The sequence below is a fragment of the Rhopalosiphum maidis genome, chromosome 3 (assembly GCF_003676215.2).
Source record: "Rhopalosiphum maidis isolate BTI-1 chromosome 3, ASM367621v3, whole genome shotgun sequence".
In the NCBI taxonomy this organism is placed as follows: Eukaryota; Metazoa; Arthropoda; class Insecta; order Hemiptera; family Aphididae; genus Rhopalosiphum; species Rhopalosiphum maidis.
In genome coordinates this window covers 7,412,182-7,429,830 of record NC_040879.1, presented here as the reverse complement: position 1 = coordinate 7,429,830, position 17,649 = coordinate 7,412,182, and positions in this window count along the sequence as shown.

The window sequence follows — 17,649 nt, the reverse complement described above, 5'->3', positions numbered from 1 at the left end:
TTAAAACTTTAACGTTAACAATAATTTATTTAATATAAAATAATAATAATATGATAATAATAATTATTACAACTGCCTAAAATATATTATATTATATACAATTAATGTTATAGATATTTAAGTCAGATATTATACAATATTATTCTATTATTATTTAAACGTACACCGAGTGTAATATAATGTGTTTATATTTGACGTGTGTACATTTACCATGCATTTAGAAAAATATATTTCATTCCCCATAATATTATACTATTACATGAATAAATACAAACATTATTTCAAAAAGCAACGGTATTGTCGTTTTTTTTTTTTTTTTTTTTGTACATTTTTCTCCTCTCGCATTTCATTTTCTATGCAGGTACCCGACGACGATCAAACGACGATGTCAAACGAGAGCGAGTGTTACAATAACATAACACGGGTAATGGCCAGTGGTTACGGAGTGTACACAGGGCACGGACGTCGTTTCGGCTTTTCAATATAGCCGAGGAGGCGTACATTTTAAACAGGGCGATTTTTCTTTCCGCCAAGCCATTTCTTTTTACCCCATACCCGACGACCGTCCACGATGGCGTATAATATCTTCAAACCGCGTTCATACGCAATCGTGGGTACCTAAGATCATTTTTTGTGTCCGCAATAAATTCGCAAGTCACCGGCCATTAAAGGACGACAATTAAAAACTGATTGTCAACGTCGCGCAATAAACGAATTCGTCCAGAACGCTGCAATATTAATTCATAATATTATTTGGTTACAAGTTTTCTGTGACCGTTAAATAGCAATCGCTGACAGACGTTCACTTAATAATAATTGCTATAATTTGTACTATGATGTACTATGTTGTTACCACGTAAGTTTAGCACCCGCGAAGACGCGTGCGACAGGTAAGTATATAGATATGACGGTAAATGCACGGCCGGGCTCCATCACACGATACCACTGGTCGTAAGTAATAAGACACGTCATGACGATGTAAGAAATCGTTGTTCGTTTTTAAGAGTTTTCCGAACATGATAATATAATAGTTCATAGTATTCGACGACGGCCGTATAATATATATATATATATATAGACACCAGATAAATCAATGTCGGTGATCAGGAGGAGAGGATTTTAAATATATAAATATTATGAAAAAATATATATATACAAATCTATTATTGCTCCACTCGAAAGACATCGTACTATTTGATAAAATAATATTGTCTTATAATACTAAATTGTACTAAATTGGGGACGACAATGGTTTTTCCTTTTTATTTTATGATTTAACAAAAAAAATAATAATAATAATAATAAGCTGTTTATTGTCATTATTTCAATCAATATAATATCTACTATTTATATTAAGCACTTGTTTCTATGGACAATATTTTATAAAATAAAATAGAAATAAGTTCAACCAATGATGAGTCATCGTCTCAATCAAAGAAGTAAGTACATGGAATTTTTAAAAATAGTGCTACGTATAATAGTGTTAATATTGTTGTCGCACTTATTTTCTACTTTAAATTTGTGTATTATATAACATATTATATAAAGCTACGAAAACTTAAAAGTAAACGCTAACGCTACGTGTAAAGTGGTGATAATATTTATTACGTTGTTAATGTCTATAATTTATCAGATTTTATATAGGAATCTTAATAGGTATCGAATTTTAATAGCCAACATAAATTTCAAACTAAGTACCCGTACATAGCATATTAATATAAGCTTATGATAATAAGTGTGTACATAAAATGATGATTTTCTATTAATTAGTGAAAAATGAAGAAAAACAAATAAAAATATCTAAAATCACGAAAAATCAACAATCTGAAATTTATAGTCATCTGCAGTCATCACGGGTTCTTGTGTTAGTGAAACAAATTTGTGTTTTTCGAAAATACTAGTTTTTTTCCTGAACTAGAAAATCGTCGACTAGAACGATTGAAAAATTAAAATGCAAAGTGAATCAACATATTATTATCCGAGTCTATGCACGCACGAGACGAAAAAAAAAAAAAATAACCGTATAAACTGTCGAGGTGGGCGTGTCTCGCCGGCGATTGTAAGCAATGGCTAACAACCGTTTTGTTTTCTAGGTACGTGCATTATTTTTATGTAATCGCAGCATCCGGAGAAAAGTTTCTCGGCGAGAAACTTTTAGTATAACAGCAGTAATCTGCAATAGTGAATCCTAGAAAAAAGTTACTTGTGAAATAAATCGGGTGCAATAAAGTACTTAGACGATAGGCGGACAGCCTCGACGTAACCGATGATCAAGAACGATATTATGATTTAATGTAGTTTTTATACCTTTGACCGTTATTTAGTGACGATAATATTTACGGAGTAAGTATATACCTACCTGTACATCAAATATCGAAATGCAATATTTTTCATTGGAGCACGGTACACGATTTATAACGTAGGCGCTTAATCAGGCCCTGATTTATGCAAGTGCAGATGGAGCACTTGCACTTGGCCCCCAACTTCTGGGGGCCCCCGGGCTCTGTAAGTTGTAGAAAATTGTTTTTTTTTTTTTTTTTAAATTCCACAAAAATGTATTTTCCAAAAGGTAATACTAACTGTCGATGTTCAAAGTTTAGTATATTCTTATCATTAAATTGTCAGTTGAATTTTGGTTATTGTTGTCATTCCACACCCCAAATGCTAATCAGTTACCATCACAAAATATTAAAATAATAATAATAGAAAATTGTTTGAACATCGTAAATATTATATTTGATAACTAATAACTAATTTAAACTTTTTTATGATAAATAAAATGTTATAAAAATAGAAATTATAGTAATCGGTCATTTTTTATTTAATTTTAGTTATATAAAATAAATAGTTAAATTAATAAGTTATTTTCCATTTTTATAATTTTATGGAAGACTGAAAATTAATTTTAATTTAAATTCATATAATAAAATCCTTAAGTATTTTTAATATTTTAACATAGTTTAATTTAGTTATGTTATTTAATTAGTATTGTCTTTTCATTGTCCTTAATTTACTGGATCAAGTAACTAAATTGTATGTGTAGTACATGAAATAACGTACAAATATTTTATGAGTTTTGAAATAGGTATTTTGGCATTTAACACTTTTAACCATAGAGTATACTCTTGCTTTTAAAATATAAATATTTTTTTTTTTATTATCAACATTCTTTAAATAGATTTTTTCTAGAACATTTTTTTGACTTGAGGGCCCCCAAAAAAATTGAGCACATGGCCCTAATTTTATTAAATCAAGCCCCGCGCTTAATAGAAATACAATAAAATACAAATTAAATGAGCTATTTAATTTATAACAATAATATTATTATTATAAATCCCGTTTTAGCGTACTATTTGAAAATTTCGTTACGAATACATTTTACGATATAAATATAATTCATTAACAAGAAATTAAATTTTTATTTTTATTTTTAAAGAGCATCCGGGATTTTTTTTTACACCTTATACTCGTATACACCTAGATACACGGACCATAAAATTTGTAGAAAACTTCCATAGTTTCCATAACTACAAACAGCTATATTTTATAATCGCTAATAACGATGGTTTTTTTATTCGGACAAACGCTTTACTGGTTTAACGTCTAACCAAATACTTCAGTTAGTAGTGACTTACCGTAACCAAGTCGATCATACATAAAACTATAAATTATATTATAACTACTAATCGTCTCTTTAAATACATATTGTTAAATCAATTTAAATTCAAATATTACTTACGTGTTTATTATGTCAATATTAATTATTTTACGGTTTATCTATATAGTTTAACTTTGTTATCATTAGTTAGTAAGTTATGTTATAATTTATCATTTCTAATGGTCAAAATATGCAAAAAACACTATTGCTAACATTATTTAAAGTTTTATTAAGTACAGTAATTTATCACTAAAATAACTATTAACATTTATTAATATTATGATTTTCATTTAATAAACTAATTGTGCAAGTAGCTACCTAAGTTGTTATAGTTGAGTTATATTAAAACGCAACAATAAATAAGTCTATTAGTATGACGATAATATTACAACTTACCTTCATCGCATCGCAAGTTCGAATAGAATGAATAGAATGGATCGTAATGATAATAGAATATATATTAGTCTGAAATATACCGCAAACGAATCCCCGTAAATGTTCAGTGGCAGCAACGTTGTCAGTGTTTTTACGGATCATAAGAATCACTTAGACGCGTTGCATATTATATTCATTAAAATGCCAAGTTTCAATGCACTTGGAATGACAACCACATTACCATCAATCATTCACGGTTTATAATAATTCTTTACTGGTACCACTTTTAAGTGCAAACGAAATTAAAACGTTAAGATTACGATACATTAATTGTAACGGGCAGACTGTCATCCTAGACTTAAATGTTGTGGAGTTGAGCTTAATTTTCTTTAGTTAATTAAGGTTTTATTTAATAATTATTTTAACACAACACTAGTTGGTATTAAAATTTAAAAGTACAAAAGTGCGAGGAGGAATAGGGACGATACTGTCGACATCTAAAAACTCCGTACGGCAGACTTCCTTGTATATATTATATATGTGCGTCCACCACGTTCTTCTTCTCCGGGATCAAAGGTCCTGTGATTTGGCCAACGCCCTCGCAGTCGTTTTTGTACATGTGAATGTTTTCTAATATAAACGTGATTCGAACATGCCGTTTTCGTGGAATTCTGAATTGCGGATTTCTACACCGAAAATGCTAATAACAATATGATAGATATACAACATGGTCCGCATTTCTTCCTAACAACTGTATTGTAATGTGATAGTATGCCTTTATCGCGAGTTTCTCAGTTATAAAACAAATAATTATACCTCTTAAAAAAAAAAAAAAAATATTGAAAACGTGTAAGCAAAAAACGATGTTGGCAAAAAAAAAAAAAAACGAATGGTCGACCGATATAATAATTGCTTAAGAATATGAACCAATATTGTATTGTGGTATATGAATTGTACAATAATATCAATAAAAATAACAATGGAAAATGATATATTCTATACAGGTATAGACAACCATATTATACTTCAATAAGTATAATATTATATTCATTAAATCCGACAATAGCAATAATGACTGCGGTTCAATAAAATATAATAACTAGCTACCGGAGTAAATATATACGCGTAAGACCGTCGGGAACATGATTTAATATTTCAATATATTTGCTTAAAACAATATTGATCATTGGCAATAATTTAATATAAAGTACGATTGATTTCGTTTACTAGTAGTTTTTTTCATAGTATTATTTCATCAATATTTTAAAACCGTCCTTATACTTACAAATTGACAAATTTAAATTTACTGAAATTAATCAATATGAAATGTTAGATGTACCTTATCGTTATAAACTTTAATGATCACTTACTTAATCACATCACACATTTTCTCAGCGTGGGATAACAATCATTGGCAATAATGGGATATAGTACCTATATTTAATGATTTTTCTTTTTAACTCTTCGAAAACTAATTTTAAATCTCATTAATTGTTAGATTATTTATTTAAGTAAATAGAATTAATTTGATTGCTTACAGACCTCGCTTTTTTAATCGCATTATATCATTAGAAATTGTAAACATATTAAAGCATTATATTGACGACAAATAATATCACTTATATACTTATATTATAATAAACCTATTATAATTAATAATCAATACACAATTATGATTGCAGATTACTCGTACTTTCCTAATTTGTTTAGAACTATTTTGAGATTACTTATCACTTAAACATAATCATGATATTAATGTTAATAGTTTTTCACAAACAATGTAGTTTATACCAGTTGAATGCTATAAGAGTTATCTAATCATAAAAACTGTGTTATTTAAATAATAAAATTAATAATTCTCAAATCTATATTATCAATTTTACTTATATATTTGTATATTTTACATTTATTTTAAATAAATATATAGATTTATAAATTTAAACTGAATGATATTATTTAATTTAAATAATTCTTTTTACTCAAGTTAATTCAAGACTAGGTATTTATATATTTTCTTCGTATATGTGTTATATTCAATAAATAAATAATATTTCAATCAGTTTATCCAAAGAAAAAAAAATAATTATATTTTAGTAAAATAAACTTTTCCTTTAGCAACTTATTGTCACGTCAAAAAATAATAAAGTTGTTTATAGTATACGTTTCATTGTGATAAAAAGCAACTCGTTAAGTTAAAAGCAATGAACAAATAACTTCAATGTCAACTTTTAACTTTTAAACTTTTTGATACCCAGACTTTTATATTGGTACCCAAATACAATAATGATATTGTATTGACCAACCACGGTACAACAGAGCCGTCTTAGTTATGGAAAAAATCGATTCTATCGTCTCACCCAAGACATTGTGTTATCTTTATCCGGTTTAATTTTTTTGGATTTTAATAAATAAATAAGTCACTATTTGAATTAATGTGAATATCATAATGTTCGCGTATTTATTTATTTAATATCGTTGAAATTTCGAAGAATGACATTTTTACTGAAAAAATAAATAAAATTAGGACGTAATTGATAGAATCTTGATTTACTGTTAGCAATTTGTTCTTACTAAATTAATGTTAAAATAGCTAAAATTAATTAACGTTAAGTTTCATTCGAGTGGCAATAATCAAAAAAAAAAAAAATGTTTAAAATTAAATTTAAAAAAAAAAAATCATCCAATTTAAAATATTAGTTACATTTCATTCATTGTCGTTTTATATTTATTTATTTTATATGACGAGTATTGACTGGAATCAATTTTATTGATAAGTAATTTATTTAGGATGTGTTTTTGCTAATCCCCAATGGCCACTTTAACGTCAGTTAAGTTCCCTTCCGAAAGTTAGATACTGTCTGTGACTATAGATTCAGACGCAAAGGTGCACAAAGGCCTCGTATCAACTTTGCCAATTGATACTTTTATATTAAAAATGTATACCTATTCACTATACACTATGAAGCATTGTGCTGTGTGGTGACTGAAACGCCTTAGAATTAAGTTATCAAGTTAGTTTATTAATCAATTATATAATAAATATTAGATATACAGATGGTTTCGATTCGGTCAACAGCACCTACTTAAATGGCTATCACGGGTGGTGGTCATTAGTAGGTACATTAGACAATACTCTAGCGTGACGCTTTAATGCAATCATGGATAAAGAGGGTGATGAACAATGGTCATGGCGCGCGGCGGTACGTATCCTCTCGAGCAATTGATTTTGTATACTCCGATAGGTTTGTCCAGTTGGATGACTGAGCTGAATCAGGCACGTTGGGGTAGGAGTTCTGATAGCCGTTAAATAGGCTATTTCTATATTCGATTCGGTGTCGTTCTCATTGATTGTTTATAAAAACCATGTCAAGTGACTTGGTCGTGGGCTTGAGATCGCTGCTTAATTGTCGGACGGGTATTAGTTTATATTAGTTGCCGCGTCGTCACTGTTACATTGAACGCTAGTATCGGGCAACTATAAGATTTTCGCTACTTCGAAGAAATTGTATTGAACTGCCATAATGTTAGGTAACACTATTTATAGTAGCCAAGAGGCTGTTGCCACTGATCGTTGGATTGTCGTATATATACAAGAAGAAACTAGCATGGTATTCGATAATCGTTTGATGGTATTTTAGGACTTATGACTGACTTTTTCTGTGTTTTGAGTTATAAAGTTTAATATTCCTGAATTTAATGATGATTAGCAGTAGTTGTGCAACTAATCGTTTGGCTTTACTTGGCTTTGATAAAGTGGCTTGGTTGATATATTATCACTAATGCCAAAACATTGCGTATTTTCTAATAGTCAGATGTTTTTTTCAGATATATTTATAATTCTATTTTACTTCATATTTTCTAGATTAGTTTCCGTACGACCGTGGAAGACGTAGTCCCAGAGATTTTATTTGAATGATTTTATCACGGGCTATTTAGCTCCAAAGACTCAAGGAGCATATAAAGAACTAATAATAAGTTGGAATCCGGTGGGACACAAATTCCAATTTAAAACGATATTTTGCTCACGATTTTTGTTGAGAATGTTCTTTGTGCTGAAAGCGATTCAGTTATTTTTATTAGCCTAGCTAGTTTTGGCGTTTAGACAATTTTATATAAAACTATGGTAAACCATATACAGTTGAAAGCTTTTTCTATGTCTAGAAAAATCGCCACCATATGTTCCCTGTTAGTGGTGTTTGTGCTGATGTCGTCAATCAGATTTATAAGATCGTTTACTGTCGATTGCCTTGGGTGAAAGTAAATTGTTCAATTCTAATTCGGCTGTAAGTTTTTTTTTTTTAGTGTTTCTGAGATAACTTTTTCATACACTTAAGATAAATATGATTGAGAGAGATATGTAATTTTCTAGTATTTTATGTTTTTTTCCGGACCAAAATGGTTATTGCATTTTTTCGAATTCCAGTGAATAAGAAGCTTTTCCTTTAGTAACAGTTGAATGTTTTCGAGAGTCGTATGATTTTATGGGAGAAACTGAATTGTTAATTATTAAGGCCTCGAAGACGAGTTACTATTGATATAGTCGGAATTAGTCACCGGGAACATTTACAATGTCGATCACGTTTACGACACCAGATCCTACTCTTACTAAACTGAATCAGGACACTTCCGGTATGTTTCAACACACGATAGGTCAGGTGGACTTTTAGAGTATTGAGCGTGACATCCTTGATAGTTGTGACTTGGGGTTTTATTGGGTCCATGGATTCTAGCCCGAGTGTTGTATCTGACAGCAGATGGTATAAATACTGTACGGTACTGTATCAGACCTCAACCACCTGGGACTACAAGTAGGTATATATACATAGTACTATAACAGTACTTATATAATACATATAAGTAGGTCAGAGAAATTTTAAATCGCAAATAGAAAATTTATTAAATCCACTGAACTAAACACAAAAAAAATTAATAATGTATTTAGTTCAGTGATTAAATCATAATATTATATATTAAACGTATACGAGTATAATTTATATATTGAAATTGTCACCGGAGAAATTTGCAACTTCTTCCTACATAAGGTTCATTCGTACGCTGAAACACTGGTGGCACGCAATATCATTTTATTTTATCATCATACAGTTAGGTACTTCAATAAAACTACAGATAAATCAACTCTTACCTACGCGCACCAACGACGAAAGTTTTGGCTGCGTCGCGTCGACGTTTTCGCAACGATCTCTGCCGCTCCCGCGTACTATAAACACCCGATGGTTATCGGTACCTGTACATTAGCAGGGAGTTTAATGTTGAACCCCGAAATGGTGGATAGGGTCACACGCACAATATTTATTGTAACGTAAATAAAAGCATACGCCTTAGTTGGTTTTATTTCACAGTTCTATTAAACGTATGCCGATAAAATAATTTTTGATATTTGTTGTTAAATTATAACAATAATACATAGGTACAGTATAATCATGATATTTTATACTATCGTTATTTTAGATTTCGTCTGGGTACGTTTTTGTGATAATGTGACTGTTTGGTTAATGAATCATTGATTATTTTTCGTTGGAAACTAACTGCTATAGAATGAAAAAAATACAAAACAACTTTCATTAAATTATTGTCCATTAAAGCCGTTAACTTGAGAATAGCTTAAACACTCTAGTCAGAAATATGATACATATTCCACATATTTTTTATTGAGATCAAAGTACAACTACGATCATACTCGCCACTCACGTACCTACATTATAATATCAAATATAAATGATATTATAATAGCTAAAATAAATATTTTCTATTTATTTATTCGTTTATTTTCCCCAAAAAATAGCCGTAGCAGCTGTTATTATTTTGTACTATTGAATTCATGAGCCACGAACCAAATGGTACCAATTCAATTTTTTAAATAACCTTTTAAATGTGCGTAGTGAATTTGATCACGTACAAAAACCGTTTTGATATTTATTAAAAGAACCATAATATATACCCACAAAAATTTATACTTAAATTGGAAATTTTCGATTTCAGAAGAAAATACGAATAAAAAAATATATATATTTTTTTCTACAACAACTTCGGGAAAAGTATAACATTAAATTGACATTAGAACGATATAATAATCCTTAATAAAAGTTTGTCAAAAAAAAAAAAAAAAAAAATACACAGTGTAATTGTTTCTCAACTTTAGTTTAGTTAAAACACGTCATAACCAAAACTATTACAATTAACTATATTTTTTAATTACAATAACATTATTGTAATAATAAATAATAATATTATAAATATAAAACAATGTTTAGCATTAAAATATTGATCAATTAAATATAATACAAAATGTTGCTACAACCCTAAGCCAACAATTCGTAATAACCAGTTAATTACGTAACTAAAAGTAGATGAACAAATGAAGAGCGAATTTTAAAACATAATATTATGTTCACTGGCACAGTTATAATATATAAAGTAAAATACACCGTACAAACTAAAAACCATATTATCCATTGCTTTATTACAATATAATAATATGACGAGCATTATGGTACATTTTTTATTTCACGATAACGTTTTATATTCCGTGTAAATCAAGAAATGAACGAATAAAATTTTTTTTTTCATCATTATCCGTGAACAGTTTTTGGAGTGAAACGTACGAATCTGTGCAACTAAATTTTATTTTGAATTGTTTTTGATTTTATTTTTAGTGAATTTTTCCATGTTTTAAAGTTTTGTTTTATAGTAATATAAATTATATTAATAAATTTAAATATTTACCGATAATCGGACGAAAAATCGGTTTTAGATTTTATGAAACCGCACTGTATGTAAATATAGAATAAGACATAAGACTACATATAAAATCACAGATAAAAATGTTATCTTTTAAACTTATTTACTCGTGTAAGTGGTAAGCCAGTGTTCTACTGACATTTATTTTCAATTTAAGATGAAATATATACACAATAAACTCTTATTCTTATCGATACATTTAGTGCCATTAAAAAAAAAAAACACAGATTGTCACCAATGGGAAGTGTTGAACAAATTTTTGAATTTCAAATGTATTGTTTTTTTATGTTTTCGTAGATTCTTATAGCTATTTTTTCGTTTTTTTTAGGATCGTTTTGTGTGGATTTTTATGACATTTATGTCCTTTTTTTAGGACGTGGATGAATTTTTCTTAGACATCAATCGCACATGATTTCCAGGGCGGCAACAATGTCCTAGTTATACTTATAATGTTTATTCTTGCAATATCGTTACAATCGACATTGGCAGATTCGGCCGCAGTCATAACGCGAACGGCGCATTTGTTATTTTATTTTTTTTCGTTGTATTTTACGACATTTTTGAACAATAAAACACGCGTTATTACACTATAGAAGAAAAAAACGAAACTCACGCACAAATGTAACGACTCTCTTTTGACCAGGTTGTTGTAATAGTATTATATATACCGTGTTTGAAGTGTTCCTAACATTCAACGGTATGTTTTTTGCGTAAATATTTTATACGGTCCACGAGCTTTGCGTAGTTGAAGTGCTTGCACACAGTCTGCGGGGGGTGGGGAGGAAACCGTATTTTTCGCTCGCATAGCCGTGACGAGAAAATATTTGCTCACAATTAAAATCACTTACATACATTTCGCGTGTAATTTATACGGCGTATCGGCATTCGATCGTAATAATACAGTGCGTTGCAATACATAATATAGCGAGGTGGGACGACACGCGCCAATCTATGTATACGACGGCGACGCGGTGTTCGGGAATTCGACCCGACCGGAACCGTATACGCGCGATGTAATATATTCCCAAAAATATTCTTTAGATGTTTACCGGTTACCTAAGTTATTTTTACGTAATTTTTATGCAAACTCTCCAAAAATACATTATTTTTTTTATTTATTTATTTTTTTTTTTTTTGTTTACCTTATACCTCCCGTGGGCGGACTGTGCAAATCTACAGCCACTTATCGTTACGGTGGGTTGGCGGGTACATTCAGCGTATCTCGTCAAATTAAAACTTCACATATTTATTTTGATATCGGGCACGATATTTTTCACGATAATTACCGTGACACGCGCATGATTTAATTTAAAAATATCGACTTGTTTATCAAAACGCGCTCTGTATTTTGCATCCACTGTTATTATTATTCGTTCGTCTCGCGTGAACACAGTAATTTCGTTTTTATTATCGTTCGCACCAGCCGTTTTTCGGTGACATGACACTGAAATGTAAGCAAATTTTTTTTTTTTTAACTTGAGTATTACACAGAAGCTTATCTACTCGTTATAATATGTCAATCGAACACGCAAAGTTCTTACACTCGAATGCAGTACGAGTATATAATATATTATGCCAGGGACACGGCGTGTCTGTGCGATACGAATTTATTATTGTAATGTTGCCCTAAATAATAATGATAAATATCGCAAACCTCGACATGTGTCAAATAGTATAGTATTAATAATAATCAACATTATAGCCGAACGAGGATTACATAGAATACATAAGCTCAGGTGATGTTTCGGTAGCGGTTCGACTTGTCCCATGGCGTATAACTATATCATTATACAATTTTCTCTATTATAATGATTAAGGGTCTGCTGTTTATTATACAGTCAGTATTAGTCAACGAAAAGAGGCGTTTTAGTAGACAAAGATATGAGAAGTGTGTACGTGCGCTTTGTGTTTGATCCGGTGACTTCGTGTACATACAATTCCGCATATAATCCACTTACGGGACACGAATCATCATATTATAATCTTAATATAGTACCTATTGCGATATTGTTTATTTATTGAATAATACAAAACATATACGTGCAATACAAATAGTGCGCAGAATATGAATTTAATATGATATTTAAAAAAAAAAAAAGATTTATTTTTAAATAGTATAGTTCCAATTTGATATTAAAAATCAAAAGAATAGCTTTTAGCTAAAAATAAGTTCTGTCCAGTTAATATCGTTACGTCAAGTCATATCGAAAGTAAAGGGCAATTATTTTTCAAATTATCAGAGCAAAAAAAAAAAAAAAATCCTGACCGAAAACGGATTGGAATTTTTGTTTCTCATAAAACCTAACTGGAACTAAAACCGAAATGAGCTATCATAAACCTTCTGGTTTCAGCTGATGTGGTCATTTTCTATTTAGCAAGAGTGTTAATTATACTGTTAAGTATCGCGGTATGAAACCGTTTAGCAGTTTAGCATGACATATTATTTTTGGTTCATATAAAACGATTTATATTCGTATTTGTGTAGAAATAGACATTTTTTTTACTAGACGATCGAAAGGTGTGGTCTGCGGTCACTAAATGTCGGTTTGACGTTTTTCTGAGCACATTTTATTTTTGTGGTTTTTATCGTTAAAAATAATCCGCTGGTGAATATAACAGTATCGTTGTATTACGCGGCTATGCGATTTTTGAAATTTCGTAATTAAATTATCAGCTTTATTTTTGTAAATGATAAATAACAATATTATCAATAAAATATTAGTAAAAACTATACTTAAAAATATTATATTATGAGTCATTATTAATAAAGTATGCAATGAATTATAATATGACGATTTATTATATCGTTAAGTATTTTAATTTTATTTTTCAGATCAAAGTTCTTTGCGCATATTTTATATTATACACAAGAACCATTTTTATAATATCAAGAATATTATACTTAATTAAATCAAAGAAACTTAAAAAAAATATAATATCATCGTCAAAATACAAAAAATTCGTCGATGTTTACAAAAATATTTTGTCGACAAACGTTTTTAGCGTACTGATATGAAAAATAAAACGTATCATCGTGTCTCACGTCGGAAAAAAAATATAAAACAGGCTTTGAGAAAACTCGAGTGGCAGTATGGTGTTATTTTATTATATATACACATTTATTGTATAGGTACGTATAGTAGGTAATGTACACATCTAACACACTCCATAATTGAATATCTATAGAATACAATATATTTTGTGTGTGTGTGTGTGTGTGTGTGTGCGCTGTTTGTATAGTGCGAACACAGAGGTCCTGTGCGTGACGACCAGATACGTCTTGTTTGCTTCTTTGATAAATAATAATAATAATAATAAAAACAGTACTACGTGTACGACGTACGTGTATAAATAATCAAACAGTCGAAACCGGGGGGGGGGGGCGTTTCGAACAAATAAAATAAACAACGGTTTTTTCTGTTGGTTTTTTGAGTGTTTCGACTGACGAATGTCAGGGGGTGTAACACGGCCACGTTTTACACGGTTTTACACGAGCATAATATCATCACGATATGATAGATGTAATAATATTTTAATTCGACCAGGACGACGGGGAATCGACGTGCTCTCGCGATAAACGTCTATTGTGGTGTGCCCTCCGCGACGTCCCCGTACCTTTGTGCGTACATATTCCACCGCCTACGGGTAAATAATTTAACGTCGTACACGCGGCTATGCCGTACACAGAGATATATATCCAATGACGACGTGATACTAAAAAATTGGTTTACGCCAAAACAGAGAATAATGTTATACTAATAATAACAACGAAATCGCAGAAAATGTAATAATCCTTATTTATCGTAGTGCCGCGATAACACCGCGTTGTCTTGTTCGGAACTTAAATATTTTAATAAGCCTCGTGCGCCTCCGTCGCTACGACTACACGCGATTGAAAACTCATCCCGTACGGGATATATATAAATTCGAATTCAAATAATTCGCAAGTGTCATTCGTTTTGTCGTACAATTGAATAGATAAACGGCTTTTCATTAATAACGGAGGGGAACAAAACCATAACTTAAATTTTCATTTATGTAAATCGAAATAATAAATACCATATCACACTTATTTTCTACAGCGTCGTTTTTCTGTTATTTTTCTCCGACTTCCCGAATCAGTCAAATCTCTCTACATTTTCACTGGTATAAATTTTAAATTGACTATTTGATTTTTAGATTCTCACTGGAGCGATAAATGTATAGATTTTATCATGATGTGTTTTATTTATTTTTTTTTTTTTGTGTGTGTGCGCGTACGAATAAACGATAAGTTGCCAATGAAATACTTGGATTTTCAAAAACGGAAATAGTTTTGAGTATAAAATTAGATATAGTTAGTACTTTCAAGAGGTCCAACTTAAATATTTTCAGTGCTTATTTAAATATAAGGAAAAACAGGAATTTTTACGAAAATAAAATTTTCTACAAAATCAAATTTATTTTTCGCTCAAAAACTAATAACCGTAAATACGCGAAATCTTCACTGAATGTTTAGATTTTTGTTTTCTATTTATAATAAAAATTTCAAAGTATTTCGGTTTTTGAACTATTTATAGGCATAAGAAGTTTTCATTTTTTTTACTTATTTTTATATATTTATAAATATTAATTAAATGTTATTTTCTGAGTAGAAATGCTTAGTATAATAGAAAGCTCTTTATAAGTTGCTAATATATATATAAATATATATATCTTAATATCTCAATTCAAAATTATCGTTAATCAATAGTCGTATCTTTGTATAAGCGTTTAAAGTTAGAATTTTGACAAAATTCATAAAAATCACGAAATCGAGTAAATTATTCTGTAGTTAGAAATTCATATTTTTTTATTATTATTATTATTATTACCCAAGATTTAAAAATTAAAACAAGATTTTTTATTTGTTTTTCAACTTATACATGAAAAATTAGCGGAAAGCCTAGTTAATTCTCTGTGAGCATTTCAAGTTCAAATGTTAACGACATTCGATATTCACTCATTAAAAAAAAATTGATAATTTCTCCTCATACAGTTTTTAAAGATAAATTGCTTCAAATAAATAATCAATTGATGAAAAAAAATTAATGCATTACTTACGTCATTCGAGAATTGTAGTCGTGTTACTATATCTTTTATAAGGTAGTCTCACTTATCAGGTAAGTTCATTCTTATTACATTTTATAAATTTATATTACAACGTACGATTAAGTAGATGCTCACGTTTACTGCATTCGTTTCATGTATGTAATATACACATTTTGCACCAACAAATCGATAGAAATGTAAAATATATTTTGACAAAATAAATAGTATCTATCATTTTGGCTCGTCACAATACTTTCAATTTTCTTTTACGTTCTGAAGTTGCAATCTTTTAACATACTAGCGGCTGCTCTTTGCCACACATAATATGGATTGAAACTTGTATTAATAATCTCGTATAATTTGAATTAGTTAAATTTATAATGAAAATAAATTATTTAGTGATAAAAGTATACGCTAAACAGTCTTAAGTTCTAAACTTTACGCGGAATATCAATTTATAATTTATGACATTTAATAAAAGATTAATTTATTTTGTTAAACCTCTATACTCATTAATAATTAATATGCTATGGATTCTGTACACTTTATTCAATATTACGGCCATATTACATATTATTTTCTACTGGTTTATCGCTTTTATTTTTAATAAAAAAATGTTATTAATAAAACTTCATTCAATAATATTTACTTTACTTTTTTATTTTTTTACAATTTATTCATTTGATTTTTATGATTTTTTTTTTAGCAAAATTATTATTTTACATTTAACGTTGTAATTCTTTATTTTTATTTAATTAAGAGCTTATTTATTCAATTTTTAAGTTTGTTTTTTTGAATTATCTACTTACATAATATATGTTATCTGATAATTATACCTAATTCTTATTTTTATTATAATTTTAGTGTTTTGACGAATCGAAAATTATAAAAAAATGCTTAAATTACTTAATTAAAAAAATTTCTTAAAATTGTTTGTAAAAAACATTAAAAATGTATTAGTACTAAAAAGTAAAAAAAAAAGTTCTTTTATAAATATTGATATTTCAAAAATTGGTTGGTGTCCTGTTGATCCTACTTAACTAGACGTAATCCTTGTATGAGCTTATCTCGAGAAACGAAATTAATTAATAAGATATTATATAATTTATGTTCATTGCTATCTGGCCATCGACCTCTGTGTACAAACATTTTTAATATTTGTAATACAAATTAAAGGCCATAAAAAATACTCCAAACTTTGAAAAATGACGTAACTACACCAAAAAAAAAAAAAAAAAATGCAAAATAATCAGTATTATCTAAAACACAATTTGAACTTACGGTTTGAAATACCTACCGGAAAAAAAAACACATGCATAAAAATCACAGCCGTTTTAACTTATAACTTAATGCTGTTAAATATACCACTATTACAGCATAATAAAAAATGCGATGTTAAATTCTTTTCTTTTTTTTATTTTAGATTTTTATTCTTATTATTTTTAATGTTTGAATAATTTTTATAGTTCGTTCTATGTGTATTAAGAATATACAATACGCATATGGACATGTAGTTCGCCGCAGTGGCGTACGCAGGATTTTTTAAGCGGGGTGTTATAAAAAAATAATTATACGCATGAATTAATAAAAAAACCTTATTTTTTTAGTCATCGCTTCATCATTTTAACAGATACTTAGATGCTTATTTTTAAGGGGGTGTCATATCTCCCCGACACCCCCCCTCCCTCCCTGCGTACGCCCTTGATTCGCCGTCAAATTGATTGTTTATGTGTAACTGTGCTAAATGATTGCATGCTTTAAACGTTGTGCACTTGTGTATTTTAATA